The following is a 9,011-nucleotide window of genomic DNA, read 5'->3' as shown; positions in this document are numbered from 1 at the left end:
TTATGGAAAACGCATGTCAAACGTTAGCTAGTTGAAAATCAAAAAAACTATACATAATTAATATTTTTTTCATATTTTATGGATGGTTAGATATCGAAAAGAAATATTATGCGCTTTCTGTGATGACAAAATATTAAATATCAAAAGAAAAAAAATTTGCTACTGTTTTTCCCCTGTATCTTTCAAATGTAAGCAACTGAAAGGCTAAACATATAAAATAGTGAATTCACCGTCAAAACCGAGTGAAACAACTGTATCGTCATCAATAGAACGTTCTCGGGCTATAATATAAATTGCATATCACAAATGTATATTTGAATCGTACAGACTGTTGGCAATAATTATAATTGGTTTAATTGAATACAATAATCTATCTTTAATCTATTTAAAAAAATGAATAATTGAATACTATTGTGTAATTTAACGTTCGTGTAAAGTATATTTTAATATAATATATTTTGTCATCATCAATCAAGCAGTATAAAATGTAATGTGTGAGATCAAAAATCGTTTTTAAAATTTGAAAAATATTATATGAGTAGTAATGTTATATCAAAACGAAAATAGCAATTAATAATGATCGATTAAATGAAAAAAAAAATGCAAAAAATCTCGTACGTGTAGTTTCTTATGGGGCCGCCAGGAATACGCCGGAACGGGATTCGAACCTGCCTAACTAACGTTGGGGGACCTATCCTAACACATATTGACTACCGTTTGAGTTGAAAACCGTACCCGAATCTCGAGCACTTAAACCGTTTTAGAGATGCGACGAATACTACATTATACGTCGTTTGACCCGTACAATTTTTACGATTCGCGTGTCACGAAACCGTAAATCGCATATTTATTGTCGTTTAGAATGTTTCCGACGTATTCGTTTACATTTTTTAATCGTATACGTCTGAACGACGTACCGAGTTTATTATCATATACACATATCACGATATCCCCCCCAAAGGTATGCGATTAAAGGCATTACAACGACTGAAGAGCATCGATTTTGCGATTTTTTTGTATATAATAAACATAATCTGACGTACGTCAACAATGGTACGCACGTTTCTTTTTTATATAATATTATTATTATACATATATACACATATATAATCGTATTTCGTACGCTATCGAGACGATAAGGTCGCGGAGGCGTCCGAGGGCGGAGACACCGAAAACAAAAAAACGCGTAATCGATACGGATAAACGATTTATCGTATCGTAAAAAAAAAAAACAGTATTGACGATACGACGACCGACCGGAGAACGCGCCGCGAATACGCTTTTTCCGGACGCGAACGAAATTTGGAAACGCGCGGACCGGACTAAAAAGACCCGCTCTGGGCTATAGCGTCGAGAACGCGACGGAAAGAGGTCTCGAAAGGCCGGAAAACCGGGCGAAAAGCGGAAAAAACGGTATATAAAAACAATAATAATGAGTAATAACTAATAAGCAATAACCCAACCAATAACGACGACGGCGGGAGATAACGACTACTGGAAGAAAAAAATTGTAATTTTGCGATTGGTCGGGACACTAAAGTGCCCGCATTTTGGCGGATTTTTCGGGAAGCTGGTTTTGGTTTTATATTATAAGATTATAGTCGCAATAGTCGTATATTTTTATTTGAATTTGGAAATCCCAAAATGATATAAATGTATCCACTGCCCACTACCCGCTAGCCAGTAATTGGTCGGTGTTATCGGTTGCCGCCTATCGGTCGTAACTTGTATTGTCGCGTGAACACCGCTCAGATATATAAAAATATATCTGTGGAACACCGTAAACACAAGATGCCATGGACGTCCATGGTGCCGCGGAGGGTAGTGGTCATCTCCTACGGTCGTCAATCGTTCTCTGTCAGACTTTATGTATTGTCTAAAGTTTTTGTTACTTAACCTTGTCGTGGTCTCCGACGTCAGTGATTATTATAATTTATATTTTTTTAATTTAAAATAGTTTTGACTGTTGTCGTTTAACGTTTTACGTTTTTATATCTAACGATTTCAACGGTTGTCACTCATCATCGAGCATTCGCTGTCGGAATTTGTGTCTACTGTGTGGCTGTGTGGTACTGTCTATGGTCATTGGCCGCAGGTTGTCACCATCAGTGGTTATTATATTTTATTCATTTCGAAATAGCTTTACAGTTTACGAGCATTTACGAGTTACCTACATACTACATAGTGAATATTAAGCGGTCCCTACGCGATCAATAATATTGCTCAATAATCGATATTGCGCAATATTATTGACGGTCTAGTATAGATATTGAAGGATTGTACAATATATTGAAGAAATCAAAGTGGCTTGGAAATTTTTTGTACAATACACAATATTATTGAACGTTTGAATATGATATTGTGCAAAATTACGCAATATTTAGTATATCATATCGGTTGTGAAGCCACACGTGTTGTGTCGTGTTTGCTACGGTTTATATTTTTCATTCTATTAATACACCATATCATTTTTCTACAATAAGATAATATTATAAGAAGACATAATAAGAATTATGTCAACTAAAATGGAAGAACGTTCATTTATAATCGAATGTATTAATTTGTATCGAGATCTGCCGGCACTTTGGAATATCAAAAGTAAAGATTATTCCAATCGTAACAAAAAAAAATGATTCTTATGAAACGTTGGTAACGAAATATAAAGAAAAATATCCAAAAGCCACTAAAGAAGATGTTAAGAAAAAAATGAATGCATTAAGAACAAATTGGAGTAAAGAATTCAAAAAGGTTAGTACACACATAATATATATATATATATACACTGTTTTGAACCCCTAACTAATTTTATATTATATTATGTGATAACATACAGTGGGTAAAAAAAGTCTCCGTACACTGTTAAAAGAATTTTTCATTAACATAATGGTAGATTAAAAGTTGAATAACTTTATAATTTTAGCGAACATTAATTGAGAAACACATTAACATTCGGTTTTTAGAAAAATAAAGTATAAATATTTATTATTTTATTATTAACATATAAATTTATCAACAATTTTAAGAAAACAACAGCAAAAAAGTCTCCGTACATAATATGAATAACAGATAAAAATAGTATTAAGATGGGAAAAATTCATATTTATTGAAAGTTTTATCTCAAAATAGATAATATAAGCTGGCGATAAAACCCGGTCAGCATTGCGAGCGTGATGATAGGTTTCTGTAGCCATCAGTCGTACTCGTACTGTTCGTTTAATTCAATTAACATTGAACAATGGAAATACCAATTGATATTCGTAAGTTAGTAGTTCAACTAAGAGAAGATGGTAATTCTCTTAGAAATATTGCACAAATAATAAAGAAATCACACTCAACTGTACAATATATTATAAACCGGTACAACGAAACTGGTTCATTTGAAGATAGAAAACGTACTGGTCGTCCCCAAAAATTAAAATCGCATCAAAAGAGAGCCATTCTGAGACAAGTTGTGATGGAACCCAAAACCAGTGCACCTAAACTGGCTGGTATGATTGATACTGACTATAATATAAAAGTTGTGCCACAGACCATTCGTAATGTTATTAGAAATGCGAGATATAAAGGTTGCGTAGCTAGAAAAAAACCTTTTATCAGTAAAATAAATAAAAAGAAACGTTTAGATTTTGCGAAGTCACACATTAATAAGGGAAATGATTTTTGGAAATCTGTATTATTTAGTGATGAAAGCAAATTTAATATTTTTGGTTCAGATGGGCGAGTTATGGTATGGAGAAAACCTAATAAGCAGATGGATTGCAAAAATTTGTGCCCGACAGTAAAACATGGGGGTGGTAATGTATTAGTTTGGGGCTGTATGAGTGCTACTGGTGTTGGTAATTTAGTATTTATTGATAGTATTATGGATCAACATATATATTTAAACATATTAAGAAATAATCTGCATGCAAGTGCTGAAAAACTAAATATTGGCAATTCGTTTATTTTTCAACAAGATAACGACCCAAAACATACCGCGAAAAAAGTTAAAGAATGGTTGTTATACCGAGTGCCAAAGCAACTTAACACACCTCCACAATCACCAGACATGAATCCAATAGAACATTTATAGGATGAAATAAGAAGACGCTTAAAAAATTATCAAACTCGAAACAAAGACCAATTAAAAAATGCAATACTTGAAGTATGGAACAGTATTGACTCTGCTGTTACAAGAAAATTAGTTGAGTCAATGGGACTTCCAACATTTCCAACATTTAACATATTATTAACTTCTTTTCCACAGTATACTTTCATAGCAATAGTATAACAAGGGGAAATACATAATTTGAATTCTTTGATGCCAAATCTATCCCTTTTATTTTTAATGTACTGTTTAAAAGCAAGTCTTCCCATAAATTTAACTAAAGATTCATCAATACACATACTTTGTTCTGGTTGCATACAATAATTAGAATTTATCATTATATCATCGATAACTGTTCCTAATTTATACAACCTATTTGCAGGGTCAGCACAAGTATTGTCCGAAAAATGTATAGTTTTCATTAAACATTCAAATCTATTACGGCTCATTATAGTACCAAATTGTGTAGAATAAATACTTGATAAACTCCAATATAGATGATAGGATGGCAGTGAAACTAATCCTGTCCATATAAGAAGACCAAATAATTGTTTTATTTCACATTCATTTGGATCATGCCATTTGGTTAAACGTGCATGTGGTGAAATTGTTCTATCTCTTAATAGTTGAGCAGCATATCTATTTGTTTCTATTACAATTTTATGTATTAAATCATTACTTACTATACATTGATAAAAATCTAATGGAGTTCCATCTTGAAGAGTATCAATTAGATCTGGATTCAAACCAATATTGTTATTTGTGTTGAAAGTATAATTATTAATATTTTGGTCATCATCTCTCCACTGGCGATCAATTTGTTGATGAGCCTGATGAGGTGTAGTATTTGAAATATTAGCAGGTGGTGGGGAATCGACAGACATTTCAGAACCACTAATATGAGATATATCTGAAATGTATAAGAAGCCAATATAAATCTGTGATATACAGTTATACAAAATATATAAATACCAGTAAGAGATTCAATTCTGTTAATATTCTCATAATTTAAATAATGTATTCCCGACAGTGCATCATCTAAAATAAATTTAAAAATTTTTTAATAAATAATTTGCATATGTAATACATTATTTTTATGAGAATACCATTTTCTTCTATTTCAATCTGTTCAGGATCTGAATCGTCTTCAAATGCAGCTATTCAATAGTTTTTAAAAATGATTAAGTTATTTAAAATGCAAAAAAATCTTAATATACTGTTTTAAATAAACATTAGTAGGTACTTACAAGTATTATAATCTGGATCTTTATCCGAGTCGTCATCGTCAAAATCATCAAAATCGGAATCCAACATTTCATTGATTTCATAAGGATTCATTTTTATGAGTTAAATTTATAATTTAAATTTGAAATTGTTTAATTTATTTGAATCTTTATTTCAAACTAAATATTTTTTTCAAAATATCTATAAATAACCGTAGATTACGATTTTAAACAACAAATACAATTTCTTATCATTAACATTGATACAATAACACGGTTACCGCGAAATATTATACAACAAGTAGTGCATTACAAACATCAATGTTACAGAAAAGCAAACAATTCATAAAAAATAAAATAAATGTGATATCCCGTTGCTACAAACACCAAAATGATGTGGCAACACTGTAGAATTCAAATCTAATGAAAAATTCCGATAAATGAGACCTATATCTGGTAATCGCTTTCTAAATATAATGATATAATGAGACCCATATGTGGGTCTCACAAGATGATTTTGTTGTACTTTATTGAGACCCAATTATGAGTCTCGTGGCCAAATTAAGTAACTTAGCAGAAAAACCCTTGGCGCTCAACGTGTTAAAAAAATAATAATAATAAAAATAACAATAACATTGTTGAGCAACCTTTAAGTACAAACATAACAAAAGAATAAAAATCAAATTTCTGTCCTTAACAAAAAATAAGAAACTTGATTAATGTTTGTAAAAAATTCAAGATAAAAAAAAACAATAACATTGTTGAGCAAACTTAAGTACAAAAATAACAAATGAATAACTATTTATTTGTTTTCAAGAGTTTCATAAAAAATTTTATAATATTGTGGAATTATGTTGGATTGAATTAAACTCATTAAATCGCGTAGTTTATTTTCTGAGAGGGTCATCATTTTAGTTTAAGCTGATTTTAGAATTGAAGGGCTTGGAACAACAACCAGATAAATCCACTTTTTTCGAAAATATCCTTTTTCGTGAATTATTTTACAGGAAAAAATGTAATACATTTTGGTGCAACAACCAGTTAAATCCGATAAATATAAGCACAGTTTATAATGGAATTGGATTTATCTTGTTTTTATTTTTGGTACAACAATCAGATAAATCCGGATTTATCTGGTTATTGCTCCAATGTGGTCACACTGTATTTACCATATGATATCCATATCAAATAGTATTATTATTTACTAAAACATATTATTCTGTTATCTTCTACTATAGTGTTCAAAACTTCAAAATTAACGCTTTATATTAATAAATATTTTATTATTTGTTATTTGTTATTTAATATTGTTATTAAGTATTTAAGTTATATTATTTAAAAAGTTTTTCAATTAAATAAAATGGATGATGAAGAAATTCTTAATGCTTTAGACAATTCTTTCGAATTTTCAGAAGATGATGATTATCTTGACCCCGATTACATAGTAAGTGAAAATATTTTACCCGATAATACTTTAGACGGATTTGATCTTTTAGATTATTCTGATGATGATGGTACTGAGGTTGAAAATGGAGGAGGTAATATTTTATTAACAACAGATAATGAAAATGTAACCGAAAATAATTTATTGTCAGTAAATAACGAATGTGAAAGTAATGAAAGTGTTGTGGTAGAAAATAATGAGATCGAAATTGATGAAAATGTTAACATTAAAGGCAAAAAAAAGAGTAGCAAATCCAGTATTATGGAAAAGAAATATTGCAAAAGTGATGCGTGCCGAAGGAAAAGACCATACAAGTTTAAAAAAAAAAATAGTACGGATGAGGAAAACTGGTCCTCCGTGTACATGTAAAATGCAGTGTTTCAAAAACGTAACAGATGAACAAAAAGTCTTACTTTTAAAGTTGTTTAATGATATTGGCAACAAGGAAAAACAGGATACGTTTTTAGCTGAATTGATTACTGTTAATAATATTGTTAGACGTCGACCTATAACCAATGAAAAACCTAATCGGTCTTTCGCATGCGTCTATAAAGTGCGTATTGACGGTACAAACGAAATAATAGTTTGTAAAAATGCATTTTGTTCGTTATTTGGTGTGGGTAAAGCAGTTGTAGAAAGACTTTCTTCAAATATAAAACAAAATAATCCTAGTCCTAAAGATCTACGCGGAAAACACGCAAACCGGCCTTCAAAAATTTCTGATCAAATTTTATTTCAAATTAAAACACATATCCAGAGCTTTCCAAGACTTATTTCGCACTATAGTAGGCACGATAATAATGAAAAGCGATTTTTGTCTCCTGAACTAAGTATCAGTAAAATGTACAAATTATATTTGGAAAAACACGAACAAGACATTTTAGAAAAATTAAAAAACGGGGAAAAAGTTAAACCTATTGTGAAATACGAGTTTTTTTCAGATTATTTTAATAAGAAATTTAATTTGTCATTTGGTAACCCAAAATCTGATACCTGCCAGACGTGTGATCGTCTACAGAATTTGATAAACGCAGAAATCGACCAAGAAATAAAATTATCGCTTATTGAAGAAAAAGAAATGCATAAAAAAAAAGCTGATATATTTTATTCTGATCTTAAAAAGTTATCCTTGGAAACAAAAGAAAATCCTAAAATGGACGTATTATCTTTCGACTACCAGCAGAATATGCCTCTACCTCACGTACCATGCGGCGACGTTTTTTACAAGAGACAAATTTGGTCTTATAACTTTTGTATATATTCGGCAAAAAAAAAAACAAAGCTTATTTTTTCATGTATGACGAGTCGATTGCAAAAAAGGGCCAAAATGAAGTGATAAGTTTTATTCATTACTATTTAGAAAATCTACTTCAACAAGGAGTGAAAACCCTTTATCTTTTTTCTGATAACTGCTCTTCGCAAAATAAAAATAATGCAATAATTCAATACCTCTACTCTGTAATACGGTATAAAGCGTTTGGCTTAGAAAATATAACACAGAGGTATCCTGAGCCAGGACATAGTTTTCTTCCGTGCGATCGTTGTTTTGGATTAATTGAACAAAAAAAACGAAAAATAGAACGAGTATTTTTGCCACAAACATATCAAACAATAGTAAAAGAAACCAACCCAAACAAATTTTACGTCATCAACGTGACTCAAAATATGATTTTAAATTTCTCTGAGTATTTTAAACCATTTTTTAAAAAGTACATTACAAACTCAAAAAAAGATAAATTTTCTATTATGTCTTATCGCCAGATAGATTATTCAATAGACGGATTATTTTGCAGTATTACTGCAAATTCTACTGGTAAAGAGCATTACATACTTCATAAAATTGACAATAAAAGCCCATTTGAAAATATTCCAACACTGTATCATAGAGCACTTGAAATTAAAGCAGCGAAGTTAAAAGACGTTAAGGAACTAGCTGTGAAATATGTACCAGCTGAACATATGTGGTTCTACAGACAATTTGAAGACAATACAAATAATAATCCTGATCTATCCGATTATGAATATTGATGACATTATTTTTTATTAATATTTTTATGTAACTCAAGCAAAAAAAAAAAAATAAATAGGAAAGGGAGTCCTGTGATATTATTATTATTATTTCTTACAAACATAAGATTTTGATTTGTTGTTAAGATATTATTACCTATGTTAAATTTATATGACTGATTTTGTTTAAAAGTTTTTATAATTTTTTTGTTATACATAAATATTGTATTTTAAGAAATAACAAGGAAAG

The 9,011-nt window shown here is 30.3% G+C and overlaps 1 pseudogene; it reads left to right on the top strand.

Moving 5' to 3' along the window:
- Nucleotides 1–6,670: 6,670 nt before the first annotated feature.
- LOC112601426 lies at nucleotides 6,671–8,782 on the top strand (annotated as a pseudogene).
- Nucleotides 8,783–9,011: the final 229 nt, after the last annotated feature.

The sequence above is a fragment of the Melanaphis sacchari genome, unplaced genomic scaffold (assembly GCF_002803265.2).
Source record: "Melanaphis sacchari strain LSU unplaced genomic scaffold, SCAv2.0 Contig786_pilon_pilon, whole genome shotgun sequence".
NCBI lineage: Eukaryota > Metazoa > Arthropoda > Insecta > Hemiptera > Aphididae > Melanaphis > Melanaphis sacchari.
The sequence above is the reverse complement of the archived record's forward strand: the minus strand, read 5'-3'. Positions and strand labels throughout refer to the sequence as shown.